Source organism: Lactuca virosa, chromosome 3 (assembly GCF_052849685.1).
Source record: "Lactuca virosa cultivar CGN04683 chromosome 3, Lactuca_virosa_CGN04683_v6, whole genome shotgun sequence".
Classification (NCBI taxonomy): domain Eukaryota; kingdom Viridiplantae; phylum Streptophyta; class Magnoliopsida; order Asterales; family Asteraceae; genus Lactuca; species Lactuca virosa.
This window is the reverse complement of record NC_136428.1, coordinates 223,999,361-224,018,697: the sequence shown is the minus strand read 5'-3', so window position 1 is coordinate 224,018,697 and position 19,337 is coordinate 223,999,361. Positions and strand designations below refer to the sequence as shown.

General features: G+C 37.8%; 1 long non-coding RNA gene across 1 annotated transcript; it reads right to left on the bottom strand.

The window, feature by feature from the left end:
• Positions 1-1,657: 1,657 nt before the first annotated feature.
• On the bottom strand, positions 1,658-5,081 carry LOC145162844 (uncharacterized). Its single transcript, XR_013739373.1, has 4 exons — positions 4,974-5,081; positions 4,795-4,883; positions 2,107-2,176; positions 1,658-1,926 (listed from the first exon to the last, which is right to left on the bottom strand). It is a non-coding gene; the product is annotated as an uncharacterized LOC145162844 (long non-coding RNA).
• Positions 5,082-19,337: the final 14,256 nt, after the last annotated feature.

Sequence of the window (19,337 nt, the reverse complement as noted above, 5' to 3'; positions counted from 1 at the left end):
CTTCTGTCACAATCTACCAATGGCTTTTCCAATGGTCCTTGAAATTGCAGTTGTGGAGTTTTTATAACCTCATTTGTTTGATTCTTCATATTGTGATAATATGATTCGTGTACAAGCATGGTTTGTATTTACTTTTTTTTATGTACTTCCCATAGAGATGTGTTTACCCAACAACTAATTACTTTGACAAAAACAATGTATTGACTTTAGGATTAATATATATTATTGGGAGGGCAAATGAAGTGGAGCAAAATTTGATTGGCCAAGCCTTTGTAAAAACAATTAAAAGTGTTCCTAACATCAGAGGTGAAATTGATGAATTTTTGGCTGTCTGGAAAATACAGCACGATGTATGTGATGCTAGAGCTTAATTGTGGAAGATTTGAAAGTAAACTTATTTTTTGTGGAATAGGATTTATATTAGATCACTTATTGAATACTTTTTATTCAAAATTTTCAGATGATTATTATTAACACCGTAAAGCTTGGATCATATAATATTTCTACCAAGAGAGTATGTAACCTTTGGATTTATGTTTGATGTATTTTTGCATACCAAGTTAAAGAGTTTTATAATGAAAGAGTCTACGTGGTGACTTTTGTTTAAAAGTTTCAACGAGATTAAGTAAACACCCGACTTTTAAAATTGAATTAGGGTGAATAAGTTAATTTCATGAAAAGAAACATAATTAATAGCAACCTTATAAAACTCTAAAATAATATGGATTGGTACTATGAGGTTTTAATTACCCAAAACTAAAGTAATTTTGTTTACATTTCATGGAAATATATAAAAAGAAGGTAATTTAATCGAAGTTTATATTGTAAACTTTAATTTATAATTAAAAAATAATTATTTTACATAATTTATCCACATAGCCTAAAGACTAAAGCAAAATCTAAAATTTAAATAAACAAAACCAAATTAAAATTTTTAACTAATGTTTATTAATCCACAAGCAATACTAATTAAATGCAAATAAATAACAGTTGACGAGATAAAAATGATATGGTAATATAATTATGAGAAATTAAATATCCTCCTACTTTTGTTCCTACAAATCCTCCTACCAAATTAAATGATGACATGTGTAATATTTGTCACTAAAAAATCTTCAAACCTTATAAAATATTAAAAATTAATGAAAAACTTTTATTAGAATAAAAAAGATTTATAAATTATATTTATTTAATTATCAATATTTTGGAACTTGGTTAAATACTTAGTGGTTTTTATGGTTTGATCTGATAGCCGCAAATAACTATTTACCGGAATGAATTAATCACCGGTCGAAAATATTGTCGTATGTTGATTTGCGAGTGTCGATACAAAAGTATTAGTGAAGTCTGACAAACAATTCAACGATAGAGAAGTTTATACATCAAATGTGGTGTATAAACACAATCAATCTTATGTTCATGAACATTTATAAATAATCTCAAATTTTCATTTTTAATTATTATTGATTTCGTTTATGCTACCATGATTCTTATTGATAATTGTTTAGATGTTTTAACTATTTGCGTAAAATAATTAATTGTTTCTACAAATTAGTTTTAAAACAAATTATTCGCACCCGTCGCTTGGCGCGGGTAAACGGCTAGTGTTATAATAATCACTTCATTGATAATCAAATTACCATGATCATCACAAAGTACAAGTTGAAGAGGCATGCTTTCAAATCAAACCACACACTTAGCCAGTGTCACTTCTCATGAGAAACATTGAACCCTTGAGCAAATTACTATAATTTTTGAAAACAAACAGTTCCATGGATATTTAGATTTTTAAAAAATACCATTAGGCTATTTACTAACAATTTAGATTTGGATAAGAGAAACTTTAAAAAACACTTTAATACTTGTGAATCATCAAACGGCTTCATCTTTCAGGCCCACTGTCTCATTGTTCTTCCTCATGAGGGCCTGTAAATATACACATACTTAAACGCAACTAATAATTTGAAACGAAAGTCATAAGCTAAGCAAAAGAGGGAAGACTCGTTTACCCCAAATAAGTAAATTACTTCTATGAAGCAACCATTTAAATAAATTAAAAAGAAAATTCGATCAATCAAGAAAAAGAAAAGGGGAAAAGCAAATTACGTTAATTTCGGATTCTATGGCATCGATTTCACGATTCCAAATAGCCGCAACCAATATTGTAGGCTTGAATCTGTTAAACCGTCGAAACCAACAAACAACAACCGAAAATATTAAACAATCATCATATCAGTTTATTACAATTGTCAATAAACATTTAGTAAAAAGAAAATATGTCACACCTAAAAAGAGGGACGACTGAAGCGAGACACTATGTTTTATTTTTATTTTCAATTGTGACACTTAGAAAATAATGCCACTTAAATTTGTCATATCAATGTTATGCCAGCACCTCATCATCAAAAAATGATATGCCACCATACTATGTTAGTTGGTAATTGGGTTGACCGATCAAGTGGTTAACATTGAAACAAATTAGAAAATATAGTGTCAAAATTGAAACTTTGTGAAAACATAATATCGTAATTGTAAGAAAAATTAACACGGTAAAATCGAATTTTTCATCAAAATTATTGTCTTTAGCGTGATTCTCCTTCTTATATAGGGTAAATTACACTATTTGTCCCTCGTGCAGGTGCCAAAAAACACGTTTACTCATTATTTTCAAAATTAACTTGGAGTGTTCCTCGTTTGTTTAAAATTGCACAATCTGTCCTTTCTGACATAAAAAGACTATTATGCCCTTAACAATTTTTTTAAAATTTTTTTATTTGTTTATCACTTTTAAATTAAAAAGAAGAAAAAATATCTCCAACACCCCCCCCCTTCCCTTTCTCTAGTTTTCTCCCTCTTTTTCACCCACCCCGACAACCAACATCTCTTCCTTTCCAGCGAGACCTAGCATAACTCCTTTTTACGACTAAATCCAACATCAACATTTAGAGAAGAAGGAGACAACACACCTGCAACACCAAATCTTAAAATACGAGATGATGAAATCGATTCCAAGATGTCACACCCCCAAACCAGGTTGGCGGAAACGTCCGGGGGTGGATGACTTTTTTTGTATTGTATCATAACAAAATGCATAATAGTAACCAAAGCAACACAACCATCATAAATATAATTGAAAATGTTACATTCTTGTAAGAGTTACATGTTTCAAGATCAATTACAAAATGATAGTAAAAAGATTTGTCTGACGCCTTAGCGTCCCATCCTTAAAGGCTTTTGTTACATGTTTTAGTGATTAACTGAGAATACAAGTGGTTTGAAAAAGTTTCAACAATTAAGTTGGTGAGTTCATAAGAGTTTATATGATGAATTGTAAGCCTTTCCTTGTAAAATGATAGTGTTCGTTCCAGAAAAAATCCAATATTTTCCTTAAAAACTAGTTGTAGTCTTAGAACCCTAAAACCGAAATGTACAAGTATTTTCCATACTTAAAAGAGTAATATGCAGTTTTAATTTATATAAAACCGTTTGAATGTTTCCCGTAAACTAAATGTATCGTTGTTTCCCAATGTGAGTTTTTATAACCATACTAATGACATAGATGGTCTGTCGCGACGTTCTTCAGGCGTCAATATCTTATGACATTTGTCACCCGAGACCTGCCGTTCTAACTGTAGCTAACAGCTAGGGTGCAGGATTGTCAGTCTCGTATAGATCTATACACAAGTATCACGCTCTCTTACGTGAGACTCTGGTTATAATACAAGACTTTTGCAGGTACCCTGATAGGTACGGTGAAGACTTTGTCTCACAAAATTGATTCTACGAGTTTACGTAATTTTTTGAAATGAAAACTTTTGTATGTGTAATTATCACTTTTCCATGATAATAAAATAGTATAAAATAATTGTATATGTATTTTATATAATATTACACTTTGCTCAACATGTTACAAAAGTGTTAAAGGTTCATAAACTATACTTATATAGTTATTATAATATTTGGTTTTCATACCCCTATATATATATATATATATATATATATATATATATATATATATATATATATATATATATATATATATATATATATATATATATATATATATAGGGGTTAGTATACTTAGATATTCCTAAATAACAAGTATCTTACATCTAACACAAATAAGTGGGTTTTTAGTACTAAAATGTCCATTTTTGTAGTTTTTGAATTTTAACGTCACAAATGGCAAATAACGAAAATATTGTTACGTAAAACTTATTTTTACCTTTTTGTGATTTTTAGGTCAAGTTAACTTTATATGTTTTAAAAAACATATTTTTGGTCAAAACCCGCAAAAATGGTTCTATAACCTAGTTATGACCTTTTTTGCTAGAAAACCCATGTTTACATAAAATAATTGATTTTTGGAGTTTTCTTTTTGTAAAACTAAAAACTTGGTATTTTTGACTAGTTTCAAGACATGTATCTAAAATAACACATTTTGGTTTTGATCTCACAAAAATGGTGTAATAACTTGGTTATAACCATTTTTGCTAGATCATCCATATTGTGTTCATAAAAACCCTAGTTTTTATGGTTTTGAGCTTATGACTTTCTCATAAGAACATCTAGCATGTTTATACTTGTTTTTCACATTTTTGTATTCTAAACAAACTTTTGCATATAAAATTTCATAAAGTTTGATAATAACATTATTTCATGTATTTAGCACTTTTACACAACATATAAGCAAGTATTTATAACAACTTCTATATTATACTTGTTTACTAGTATTTTACTTGTATTCTCCCCCAAAAACTAAGAAAACTCAAAAATGTAGGGGTATGAACTCACCTTATGGGTGTTTTCTTGATGAAAGAAAGTTGTAGATGGAAAGATTCAAGTCAAGAACACTTGAAGAACACTTTGAAGATTTGAAGATCCTATGAATAGTAACCCATGATATGTATGTAAATGGATTGAAACTAGCATAGATGTGTGTAGAATCACTAGGAGATGAAGAAAGTACTTACTAAAAGTTCAAGAATCAACTTAGAAGAAATTAGGGTTGAAGGTTGAGAGCTTAAACTTGGAGAAGAAGTTTGAAATGAAGAAAATGAGAAAGGGAAAAGACCCTTTTTGGCTGTGAATTTGAAGGAAAGGGCAAAGAGAGTGGGTGGGGTGGGTGGGGGGAGTTATGAGGGATGGTAATGGTGGGCATGCATGGGTAAGAGTGGGGGATGGGACTTCTTGGGGGAAGAGGGGACCATGGTGTCATATTTGGGTTCTATAACCCCTAAAAGTCAAAGCTAGTCATTTTTATATAAAAACTAGCCATTTTTATAAAAAGTTGGGGTTTTATAAAAAAAATGGTGGGTTTTTGATAGAAAGTAAGGTATTAAGTATGTATAAATAATTAATTTGAATTAGAAAAATATAAATTATTATAACAAATATTGTGATAAATTAATAATACGCTATATGAATAGTTAGGTCGTATTTTCAAGTTTGTTTCGTTAAACTTTGCCGTTTAGACGGGTATAGACTCCGTCGTATTTGGTGACGAATTCACCAAAAAGTTTTGTTTGTAGCCTTTGTCATGAATTTACCACATAGTGTTAGGTTTATGAACTCCACTACCTTTGTTTTACGAATATTATTTATTCCCAAATAATATATAGCTGAATTATCAAGTTGTTACGTTACTAACCCAAATTAGGGTTTTTATTTTACAGTTGGCAATCCCGAGTGATACTTTGTATTAAAATTGTAAGTTGTACTTTAGGAACATTAGGAAACGCAACATTTACCCTAAATTCATAATACAAGTAGAGTTGACTTGGTTGACTCGTTGACTTTGTTGACTTTGGTTGACCCAAAATCGAAAGTTGTCACATCATCCCCCTGTTAGAATCGTCCCGAAATTAGTATTTTGAGTGGGTACTCAAGGGTTGGGGAAAAGATGTGGGTATTTTTGTTTCATCCGATCCTCGCGTTTCCAAGTAAATTCAGGTCCTCGCTTGGCATTCCAACAGACCTTCACTATGGGTATGTGGCTTTGCTTTCTTCTCTTGACTTCCCTGTCCATGATTTCTACAAGTTTCTCGATGAAGTAGAGACTCTCGTTCACTTCAATTTCGCCAAGTGGAATGACAAGAGTCTCATCGGACATACATATCTTCAAGTTGGACACGTGGAAGGTGGGGTGCACGTTACTAAGTTCCTGTAGTAGTTGAAGTCTGTAAGCCACCGGGCCGATCCTGGCGAGGATCTCGATTGGCCCGATATACCTTGGATTCAGTTTCCCATGTTTTACAAAACGTATCATTCCCTTCCAGGGTGAGACCTTCAATAGAACGTGGTCACCAACCTGGAACTCCAAGGGTTTTCATCTTTTATCCGCATAACACTTTTTTCGGTCCCGAGATGTTTTTAGTCGTTCACAAATTTGAACGATCTTCTCCGTTGTTTCTTGTATGATCTTTGGGCCGGTGATAGTGATGTTAGGTACTTGCCCTCTTACTATCTGAGTCTCACCCACCTCAGCCCAGCACAGAGGTGATCTGCACTTGCGCCCATAGAAGGCTTCAAATGGAGCAACTTTAATGCTAGTGTGATAACTATTGTTGTATGAGAACTCGATGAGGGGTAAGTGGGTATCCCAAGATTTATCGAATTCGATCAAACAAGCTCTCAACATATCTATTAATGTTTGAATATTTCTTTCACTCTGCCCATCGGTTTGTTGATGACAGGTTGTACGCATGTCAATCCGGGTTCCCAAAGACTTTTGTAGCCTTTTCCAGAATCGCAAGGCAAACCTGTTGTCTCTATCCGAGACAATGGATATTGGCACACCATGCACTCGTACAATCTCCTTGATGTACGTCCTTGTTAGTTTTTCTATCTTGTCTGTCTCTTTTATTGGCATGAAGTGCGCGGATTTGGTTAACCTATTGACAATCACCCATATGGTGTCGAGTCCACCAGTTGTCATGGGAAATTTAGTTATGAAGTCCATGGTTATCTGCTCCCACTTCCACTCGGGTATATCCGGTTGCTGTAGTAAACCTGAGGGCTTCTTGTATTCTACATTAACTTTGGCACAAGTCAAGCACTTACCCACATAGGTAGCGATTTCTGCCTTCATGTTTGGCCACCAATAGAGTTTCTTGAGGTCTAGATACATCTTATCAGACTCGGGATGAATGGAGTGTTTGGTCTTGTGAGCCTCGCTGATGATAACGTCTCTGTGCCCACCAAATTTCGGTGTCCAAATTCGATTCAGGAGATAATAAGCCCCGTCACTCTTGACCTCAAGGTTTTTATCCATTCCTCGCAAGGCTTCACTGGCGACATTCTCAGGTCTCAAAGACTTAAGATGCGCCACATTGATCTGCGCGGACAGGTGCGAATAGATTGTTATGGTCAGAGATTTTACTCGACGACCCGTGTATTCTTTTCGACTTAGGGCATCCGCTACTACGTTGGCTTTTCCCGAATGATAACGAATTTCGCATTTGTAGTCATTTAGTAGTTCTACCCATCGTCGTTGCCTCATGTTGAGTTCCTTCTGATTGAGAATGTGCTGGAGACTCTTATGGTTAGTGAAGATCGTACACTTTGTACCATAAAGGTAGTGTCTCCAGATCTTCAGGGAAAACACTATTGCTCCCAATTCGAGGTCATATGTGGTGTAGTTGACCTCGTGGGTCTTAAGTTGTCTTCAGGCGTAAGCAACAACCTTTCCTCGTTGCATGAGCACACAACCTAGACCTTTCTTGGACGCATCGCAATAAACCACAAAGTCCTCTGTTCCTTCTGGAAGAGACAAGATCGGGGCACTACATAAAGCATGTTTTAGTGTTTGGAAGGACGTTTATTGTTTATTTTCCCAGTTGAAGGTCACTCCTTTCTGAGTCAAGGTAGTGAGTGGCTTTGCGATCTTGGAAAATTTTTGTATTAACCTCCTGTAGTAGCCAACAAGGCCTAAGAACTGGCGGATTTCCGTCGGTATCCTTGGCGCTTTCCAGTTCTCAATTGCCTTGATTTTAGAGGGGTCCAGATTGATAGGTCACAACTTAAGTGGTTTGGGCTAGGCAACTATTTGTATAAGTCTTAATAGAGTCTTGGTCTTGTATTGTATATTTTGGTGTTGTTTACGGTTGTGTTGGTATTCACGGTCGTGAACGGGTTTACGGCCGTGAACGCGTGTTCAGCCGTGAACCCTGTTCACGGCCAGTCCGTTCCTATAAATAGTGTCAGAGTGTGTCAGAGTCTGTAGACATATTTAGAGGTGTTTACGGTCATAGACGTGTGCATTGCTTGATAATCTTCTTCTTCTACTCCATTCTTGTTCTTATTGATTGCTTACTGTTTTGATCACTAGTTTGGATCATTAGATTGGGACTTTACAATTGGTATCAGAGCAGATCCAGTGTCAAAACAAATTCAAGTCACGTTTGCGGTTGAAGGAGTTTTTGTTTTCTTCGATGTTCAAGCCTGTTTTTGCATCTGATCGTGTTTTCAAGGCTAATGAAATCGAAATCTGATCAAAAAAACTCGTTTTGATCAAACTTAGGGAGTTTACGGTTAGCTGTATTGAAGGGAGTACGACCGTAAACACGTGATTCAACCGTAAACCATTCATATTCAAGAACTGTAAACATTTTCTTGACTGTAATCGATTGTTTGACCGTGAACCATTCATCAAGTGTTGACCGTAAACACATCTTGGACCATAAAGTATTGTTTGACTGTAAACAGTTGACCGTGAATTGAGTGTATAGCCGTAAACAGATTCCGGCCGTAAACACTTATATTGCTCTAACTCTTTGATTTCAAGTTCCTTTCATTTAATCAAGAAAATTAAAAAAAATGGATTCACAAAACTCAACAATTCATCATGAACTGGATTCCATAATGGGAACAACCACACGTATTCCTCGTCTGTTATCTACTGAAGGTTTCCCGGAATGGAAATATCGGATGGAAAAATATATCAAAATGAAGGACTTCAAGATTTAGAGAAGTATTCTGAAAGGACCAGTCCAGATCACCACAACACTCAAAAATGGAGATGTCATTGACAAAGATATTGATAATTACACTGAAGCAGACTTTGAAAAAGTTGAACAACAAGAGAAAGCACTTGACACACTCACTATGGCTCTTTCACCAAAGATTGATCAGGGTTTCTGAGAGTATACTTATGCAAAAGCTCTATGGGAGGCACTAATCGAGGTTTATGAAGGCAATGAGGACATGAAACAAAGTCGCCAGGATATGCTGAGACAAAAGTTCAATATGTTCAACCACATTCTTGGAGAAACCCTGGAAGCTCAACTTCAACGATTCATCACATTGACCACAGAAATGAGTTCGGCTGGGATCTCAGTGCAAAGATTTGAAATCAACAAGAAACTATTTAATTCTCTTCCAAAGGCATGGGATATGAATGTTGTTGTCATCAAGAAAACAAAATATCTTAACCGACTTAGTCTGGCTGAAACCATGGCCATCATCAAAGCATGTGATCTTGATGACAGACAGAGAGAGATAAATCATGTGAATTCATACTCAACTACAAATCTCAGAATTTCTACAAACAATACTTTATCATCCTTTACCACTCCTCAAAGTCAAGCTTTCACTATTTCACAACCACAAGGTCAAATGTTTGCTACCCCACAAGTTCAACCTTTTGTTGCTCCTCAACCATCATCATATACCACTCCATCCATGCAAAGTGTTCAACCTTCAGTATCTTATCCACAAGTTGCTTCCTCTTCAAAAGCATCAGTTCTAGCTCCTGCACCCAAAGAAAATGAAGAAAACTTGGCTCTTGCTACCGGTCTTGTCAACTGCTACAATGCCTTCGTGGCTGGAGAGCTACCTCCTCAACTATCTTTCGCTGATTTGGATCAAATTCATCCCGAAGATGTTGAGGAGATGGACATCACATGGAAAATTGCTATGGCGGTGTTCAGGGATAAACAGTTCTCCAAGAAGACAGACAAAAATAATTGGGGAATGAATGCTGAAAAGAAGGTGGGTTTCAACAAAGGCAAACTCCGATGCTTCAACTGCCATGAACCTGGCCAGTTTGCCAGAGACTGCCCAAAGCCTGACAGGAGGGAGAACAACAAACGAACGATGGTGCCAGTGGGTAGCAGCAGGGGAGCTACCATCAATAATCAGACCGCGAATCTTGCAGTGGTGGCTCAATCGTTTGATTGGGACGACCAAATTCAGGCCTTGAGCATCTCAGGACCTGAAAATGCGCATCTTGCCCAGATCAACGACACTGCGGAAGGAGAAGTTGAGATAGACCCAGAGGCTGAGATGATGGAACTACAATTTGCATTCATGGTTCAAAGTACCCTAGAGCCTGCAAAGCCAGAGGTCAGTGAAAATTCTTATTCTCAATCTTGTATTAAAACTGTCAATTTTTACGTGATCAAATCGAGTTAATAAAGAGAGAGAACGAGGACTTAAAATATGAGAAGTGTGAACTTAAGATAGACCAGAGGCCCTTAAAAGAGAAATTAGAGGCCAAGACTAGCGATTTTAGAAAGTTGCAGGAAGATTACAGCAACAAATGTGAAAATTACAATTACATAAAGAAACAACTTGCTGTTGTCACTGCTGGACTTGACACATTGAAGACCCGTTTTGCAAATGCCGATTTTAACTTTAAAAAATTTGATGCGTCAAGTGAGAGAGTGGCAACAATAATTGAAAAAAAAATGAAATGGAAGGATCAGAAGCAAGTAGGAATAGGTTATGAGAGTTTCCCTCCCCCATTCAATCACACTTATATTAACACTCCATTAACTCAAGCTGAAATAGACCGAGAACCATTCATGGTATATGGTAAATCAGTTGCTGAACAGGCGACAAGATGTAGTGCTAGGAAATTAGATACTAACATTTCTACTTCCTGCGCAGATTCATCTTTAAGTCAGGAAAAGCAAGAGGCTGGAGAGAAAGTGTCTGAAAATAATTTTGTGTCAAAATTTGGTGTTCCTATTTTAAATAGTGATAAGTCTGTGTCTGTTCAAACTGATTTGATTATGATTAGGTGTCAAACTCTAATGTTTCTGATAAATGTGGTGTTGTCTTTATTAAATTTGTTGAATCTGACACTAGCACATCCACACCTTCTACACCTGTCACACAATCTGACTCCTGCACTTGCACGTGTGGGACAGTTAGAAAAGACAAAAAGGACACAAAATCTGACAAAGGTGGTACCAGTTGTAAAGATAAAAAGCAAATATGTTTTAACTGTGGTACTGCCGGCCACATTGCTCGAAATTGCCCTAATAGAGCATTTGTTCATTTTTCTACACCGAGAAGAGAAAATGAGTCTCGAGGAAGGTCTCTAACGAGACAGTCCTTAAGATCTCGTCTTCGTGATGATGATCGGAAAGTTCATAATGATAAGGAAAGGGTTGGTCTTAAAACGAACAAATAGGTTTTCACTAAGCCAGACTGTGGTATGTCGACAGTGGTTTGTTCCAGGCACATGACAGGAGACATTTCCCAGTTGCACAATATTCAAAATTTTAATGGGGGATATGTTTCCTTTGTGGGAGGGGATGGCGGAAAGATCACTCAAAGGGGAACAGTTTCTAATGGAGTGCTGAGCTTTGGGAATGTCAACTATGCACCCGAGTTAAAGCACAGTTTGTTAAGCGTCTCTCAAATTTGTGACAAGGGCGATTCAACGCATTTCATCGATAAAGAATGTCTAATTTTGAAGCCAGGCATTGTCATTCCAGATGAATGGATTCTTGTGAAATCAAAACGGGATGTAAATGCATATATCATTAACATGAACAACAATCTTCCTGAACAAGTCACTTGCCTTTTCTCAAAGGTTTCCGAGCACAATGATATGTTGTGGCATCGAAGACTCGGACATGCTAACGCAAAGAACTTGAATTGACTTGCAAAGAATGACATAGTGCGCGGGCTTCCTGTCAAGGATTTCATCACGTTTGAAAAATGTGTGGCATGCGCACAAGGAAAGCATCACAGAAAGCTACACCTGCCTAAACAGGTCAATTTAATCAACCAAGTGCTCCAGTTGTTGCATATGGACTTATTTGGTTCGGTCAACGTCCTCAGCATCAACAGAAATTCATATTATCTGGTTGTGATCGATGATTTCTCGCGGTTCATGTGGGTCTTCTTTTTGTCCAATAAGGCTGGGGTTGCTGACCCGATTAAGAAGTTTATTGTGATGATAGAAAACCAGACCAACCACCGGGTGAAGGCGCTCAGAACTGACAACGGGACGGAATTCAAGAATGATGTTCTCGATCATTTTTGTGCGGAAAAAGGGATAGTGCATCAATACAGTGTCGTTCGCACACCACATCAAAATGGTGTTGTTGAGCGGCGGAACAAAACACTATAAGACGCTGCAAGGACGATGTTATGTGACTCAAAACTTTCGGTTTTCTTTTGGGCCGAGGCGATCAACACGGCATGTTATGTTCAAAATCGTGTTCTGATCAGAAAAGCTCATATGAACACTCCATACGAAATTCTCTACGGTCACAAGCCATCTGTTAGTCACTTCCGTATCTTTTGGCTGTCGTTGCACCCTCCTTCATCTGGAATCCAACCCCAAATTCAACGCCAAGGCTGATGATTGTTACTTTGTGGGGTATGCTGCTCGCACGACGTACATGGTCTACAATAAAAAGACAAAGCAAATCTTAGAATCCTTCGACGTGCGCTGGTTGGAGGAGAACGAGACGGATGCCAGAGTCGGTCCAGATTGGTTGTTTGACTACACATCTTTATTCAAATTGTTCAATGTGTTTTCAGATGATTTGTCTGGTTCCAGCTCCGGTTTGAAGACTGTGATTGAAGATGAAGACGAAGAAGTTGTTTACAAACCGTTGGTGGTGTCCTCTATGACTCCTAAAGTGGATGCATCTGTTCCAAGCGATTCGTCAGATTCTTCGAGTTATTAAACCAATCCAGATGCTGATGCCACTCCTCTTACTCCTGATGAAAGAGAGTTCATGTCTAGAGATTCTTCCGCGGTTACTCAAACATTTATGGAACTTCTCTTTCCCGAACCGATTGCTAATGAGTTCGTGGCAAGCCCCTCCCACGATTCCAGACCATCTGAGGTGGATCATTCAGCAGATGATGGATTTGTCAAAATTCACAACCTTCCCGTAACGCTCAATGACATCAGACAGGAGCTTCATTCCAGAATTCAACGCGATCACCCTATCGAAAACGTCATCGGTCAGCTGGGCAACGGTGTTCGAACGCGAAGTCAGAGTGGAGATGTAAATACATGTCTCTACTCTTGCTTCATCTCTCAAATAGAGCCAAAGAACATCGAAATGGCTTTGAATGAGCCAAGCTGGGTGGATGCTATGCATGAAGAGTTGAATCAATTTGAAAAGCTGGGGTTTTGGAAGTTGGTTGAATTACCTAAGGGCAAGAAGTCACTCGACACGCGCTGGGTTTATCGAAACAAGCAAGATGATTCAGGGGTTATTGTGCGTAAAAAGGCGCGATTGGTTGTCCTTGGATTTCGTAAAATAGAGGGTCTAGACTACACCAAAGTTTATGCACCGGTTGCTCGCTTGGAGGCTATTCGCATTTTCCTCGCATATGCTTCTTACATGAACTTCATGGTTTACCAGATGGACGTCAAGACTGCCTTCTTGTACGACGCTGTGAAGGAACAAAATCTACGTTGATCAACCTCCTGGGTTTGTCAACTCAAAGTTTCCAAATCACGTCTACAAGTTAGACAAGGCTTTATACGGGTTACATCAAGCTCAAAGGGTGTGGTATGCAACTCTTACGAAGCACTTGCTCGAGTATGGATATATACGGGGAACAATCGATCAAACCCTATTCACTAAGCATGTTGGTGCTGATCAGATTCTGGTGCAAATATATGTCAATGACATTATATTCGGGTCAACTAGTTTACAGTTGTGCAAGGAGTTCGAATGAATGATGAAGAAGAGGTTCGAGATGAGTTCTCTGGGGGAGATTACCATGTTTTTGGGGCTTCAGGTCAAGCAAGATTCAACCGGAATCCTGATCCATCAAGCCAAGTATGATATGGTAGAGAAGTTCGGGTTCAAAGACTCAAAACCTGCCTTAATGTGAATGGCCGAGCGACCCCTGTTGACTCCTGATCCTGAAGGCGCATCCATAGATCAGGCTGAATACAGATCGATGATCGGGTCGCTGATGTATTTGACCGCGATCAGGCCAGACATTATGTTCGCGGTTTGTCAATACGCACGTTACCAGGCTAATCCTAAACTTTCACATCTTATTGCTGTCAAAAGAATTTTTCGGTATCTCAAAGGCAGCCCAAATTTGGGTCTTTCGTACCCGAAAAATTATGAATTTGATTTATATGCTTTTGCTGACAGTAATTACAGAGGCTGTGAGCTTGACAGGAAATCAACGTTTGGCCGATGTCAGTTTCTGGGAGATCGGTTGATGTCATGGCAATGCAAGAAACAGCATACAGTCTCAACGTCAACGGCGGAGGCAAAATATGTTGTTGCTTCTGCATGTTGTTCTCAAGCCATATGGATCCAACATCAGCTGTTGAATTACGGTTTGAATTTTCTAGAAACCCCTATTTTTTGCGATAATGAAGCTGCAATTCAGATTGCTAAAAATCTTGTCCAACACTCGAAAACCAAGCACATTGACATCAAAGTGCATTTTATCAGAGACTGTTATGAGTGTTCGCTCATTCGGTTGGAACAGGTTTCCACTGCTAATAATGTGGCGGATTTGTTCACAAAACCGTTCAACAAAGCTCGATTCGATGTGCTTGTGGGATTTTTGAAAATGATACGCTTTGAGGACTAATTTTTGTTTTAGGTTAGTTTAAATTTGCGCATTCAATTTTCATTCTCTCCCATGCACAAATTTAGGGGGAGAAATAAACAAAAACCAAACAAAAATTAGAAAATTAAAAAAAATCCAAAAACAGTTTCATTTTTGTAAGTGTTGTGATGGGAAGTGATATATTCATGTGATAACAGGCAATTTGAATCTGTGTAATGTACCAAAGTTGAATTGTCTAGCTCTGTGTTCGATGCGCTAGTAGGCACGATAGATTTAAATGGACTTGACTAGGTATAGATGAACTTAAGGAATCTAGAGACTTGACAAATCTTAACTTAGATAGTTCTATTTAGCCTGACAATATGACGCTTGGGTAGATTGAGCAGGGAGATATACATGAAAATCCACCGGTCACACTAAAGCAATCTGTATCTAGAACCGTGGTTTAACTCTTCCTCGATGTACGGACTTTGTTCTTAATTCCGGTATTGACGGGGCGACTGGGGAATTCCGATAAATTAGGTCCGTAGAAGGTTATTTTCTTGCTTTCTTTCTGTTAGTCATATGTTGCCTCCTCTACGTGATTGAAATTCATCTGACCTGGACTGCAACATATGCAATTCTATTTCTCTGCATCTTTTATTTATGCAATTCTTCCTGTCTGTTAGCCATATGCTGTCTCCTTTGCGTGATTGAAATACATCCGACCTGGTACACAGTATATGCACCATTCTACTTCTCAATCCCTCTAAATCTGGTTAGTCATATGTTTCACCCTCTGCGAGATTGGAAGAGATCCGACCTTGGTGTACAACATATGCATTCCAAATCTGACTTCTCCCATAATAATTCTCTGCTCACCTAAAGTAAGGAGTATTTTGGAAGTCCCTGATTATTGGGGTATATCAGGAAGCGGGAAACATGTTCTAGTACATCTAAAACTGAACAATCACTAGGTTGTCTGTAGATCTCGCTGCTCAATTTAGGTGGACAACAATATCCTTGGTCGTCGTCAAATAAATGGTCCTTAGAAATTTTATCTAGAAACATAAGGTCACAATGCCTTGTCATTTGTAGTATGTCAAAAATTTGTCACAATCTTTCGTCTTTAAGTGGACCACAATACTGGCGATCGGCCAGATCTAGACATGAAGGTAGAGGTACCGATAAACGGATTTGGGCTGTCTAACAACTTTGATCCCAATCTCATAAAAATATTATTAGCATTGGTAAATGAGAAATTAGTGTTAATTCATTTTAATTTCAATTTTAATTTTAATTTTAAATTTTATTTTTATTTTGCTAAGAAAATCAGAAAAAAATAAATAAATTAGTTTAGTTTAAAAGTCTTAGATTTTATTTTATTTTATTTTTATAGTTCTCAAAATGCATTATTTTTAAATTTTTTTGAGTATTGGGCTTAATTTTTGAGACATCTTGGGTTGCAGCCCAAATGGATGGACCGGGTATGGTCCATGTATAAAAGGAAGGTGATAACGGTTGTAAACTCTTCTTTCCCTCATTTCTGAGTGTGCGGCCATAAACCCCTCCCGAATCCTCTCATCACTGTTAAATCGATCCATCTAAATCTGTGTTTTTAACTCGAAATTGCTTGTTTACTCTTATAGGTATGCTCATTGCGATCACCAAAATCATAATATAACAAAAAAACGACCATGAATCAAGGGTTTAATCGAAGAATTTGAACTGTTCGGCATTTACGACTCTTGAGTCGTTTACGACCATTGAAGGGTTTACGGTCGTAAACCCGTTTACGGCCGTACACACCATCTTTGACCGTAAACCCAAATTTTGAACATAAATTCTTGTTTTGAACACTTAATCAACATTAAAAGCCTAATTAAATTGTTTAAGAAGTAAAACCTATACTTAATTGTTTGAATCTATTGTTTTCTCACTTGGCTTGGTTAAGTGCAGATCAAAATGACTGAACTCAAGTTTGCTAACAGTTACAACTTGGCTATCTTCTTGGTTGACCCACGAGCAGCCCACGGTGATTTCAAGTCCATGGTGCATGGTTTTAAGATGTGCTGCCTCGCTACCGCTCTAACTTTGAATCTTGTGATCTACCAAAGTCAAATTAAAGAGTTTTGGAGCTCTGCTGTGGTGAGAAAAGGAGATGGTGGCTCAAAACTTGTTGAAGCAACTGTTAAAGGAAGGAAAATTACTGTTACAGAGCAGATTATCCGAGATGTTCTAAGAATTGAAGACCAACCAAGCTTTCTGACTGAGATTGAATTGGCTCAAGCTGAAGAAATCATCAAACATATGGGTTATAAAGGAGAGTTTCCTCCAACCATCAAGAAGCTGTTACCACTTTACTGGAGGTTTCTAGCCCATGTCTTTGTGAGCTGCATCTCGGGTAGGAGATCTGGGGCGGATGAAATTTCTCTACTGAACAGGGGTGCAATCGCCGCTCTTGCCGCGGGTCTTGAATTCAATTTCTCAAAATTTATCTTGCAAGAATTGATCGGGAATATTGAAGGAAAGAAAAGAGATAAATTCCTTATGTACCCAAGATTCCTACAGTTGATCATCAACAACAACTACCCGGAGATTGAGAAAGAAGGAGAAACACTAGACATGAAATCTCTTGGGTCAAACGCATTTGGTTTAATGAAACAGAACCGTAAGGGTAAGTATTTCTTCGAAGGAAAATACCCTTTGGTGAAATTTGGGATGTTTGCCGAGTTAAGTGATGCATCTGAGTCTAACGACTCCTCTGACCACATGGAATCTGACGATGATGTCATTACCGTCACTAAGCACGAAGATGAAAGAGTTCCTCCTGTTGCAATCGTAGAAGAGGAACATGATAACATGATAAATGTGGAGGTGCAAAGTAATTTCAATGAGGGTAAAAATGTGAATGGTGATGGTTTTAGTGATGATGATTCATTTTTTGGTGGAGACATGTATGGGGCCAATGATCTTGACTTGTCTTTCGGATTTGAAAAAAAATTACTGCCCATCAAACGAAGAGCTCGAATCCTTCCTTAACGTTGTCGATGAAGTTGCACAACCGAAAACAGAGACAAGGGAAGAAGAAGATGTTCAAAAAGCAGTGCCTCCTACCTATTCAGAACACACGGCCGGTGCTTCAGTTGACATGGATGCAGCATCAAGGATTCCTCCCCTTCATGCTGCTATTCCAACCTCTCTACCTTCTGAGAGTGATCTTGTGCTGACAATTGCCTCCCAGCCTCCGTTGAAGAGAAGAAGACATGATCCAAGGCCGGGAGTATTTATTCGGGAACAGGCCTCGCCGACACAGCCTGCAATCACAACACCAGTTACTTCTCTAATTGTTCATACACAAGAATGACCAATAACTATGTTTGAAATCGGGAGCTCTTTAGTTCCTGGTAGTTCCTCCCCACCAAGGCCTACGCACGACATCGCCTCTGTGAGGCTTGCAAGGGCCTTGGATGCACAAGAAGAAACATGCCTTCCTCCTCGCGGAAAAGGCATATCAATCGAGGAAGGTTAGCACAGAGGGAGTGGAGCCATCCAATGCAGAGCTCAAGGTCAAGATAGGAGTGTTAAAGCAGACAATCATTGAAAAGGATCTCTTGATAGGTAAAATTGACGTTCGACTTTCGGATATTGAAGCAGACAACAAAACCAAGTCAAAGCAGATAACAGATCTCCAGACTCACCTTGGAGCTTTAACTGCATGCTATTATGATTTGAAGAATAAACTTTTTGAAGAATTTGGCGACAAGTTCAAGTCATCAGTCGAACAGCCTGCAGCCACTGAAGGTTTTTCCAGTGTCCCTATCCAACCTTCTCATCATGACAACCCCATGGATCCACCACCTCCCAGAACCACAAGGATTATCGATCGATTTGAAAAAGAACCTGTAAATGCCCACTATCGAATCACAATCAGGTATGCTAAGAGGAAGACTACGGCTGAAAAGAAAGAAGGATTGCTTTTTATGAAGAATTCTGATGAGATCCGCAGTTTCGACAAACCTCAACTCACTGTAACCGATCTTGAAAAGAGAAGGTTCGGGGACAAATTTGGCGATCGATCGGGAATCAAGATGTGGTAATACAAAGACGAATTAAAACCGTGGATGGTGAAAAGAAACTCTGGTCACACGGAATATTACAAGGATACTCAAGACTTTTGTTCCTGGACTAGAGTTGATCTTACAGAACTTTCGGTTGCTCCATTTGACAATCCAACTCACAACTCTGCAGCCTTTGAATTCAAATTATTTCTGGAAAGGCAAGTCAGGGAGAAGTTTGCTAGAATGAAAATATCAGAGTCTCTTATTAGAATAGACAAGGATGTGCTCGATCCCCATACCAACGAACCTATGAAGATGGTGATGTGGCCGCCAACCAAACAGTTAAAATAAATTCCCATTCCTTTTCACTTTCATGAGGGATATCTGAATAAAATGGAATTTTGGGTGTACGATGAGGCCACAACCACCGTTGTGATCAAGTTTAAAGAAGGTGTTCTTCGTTTATCTGACACAAAAGATCTTCAGCGGTTCAGT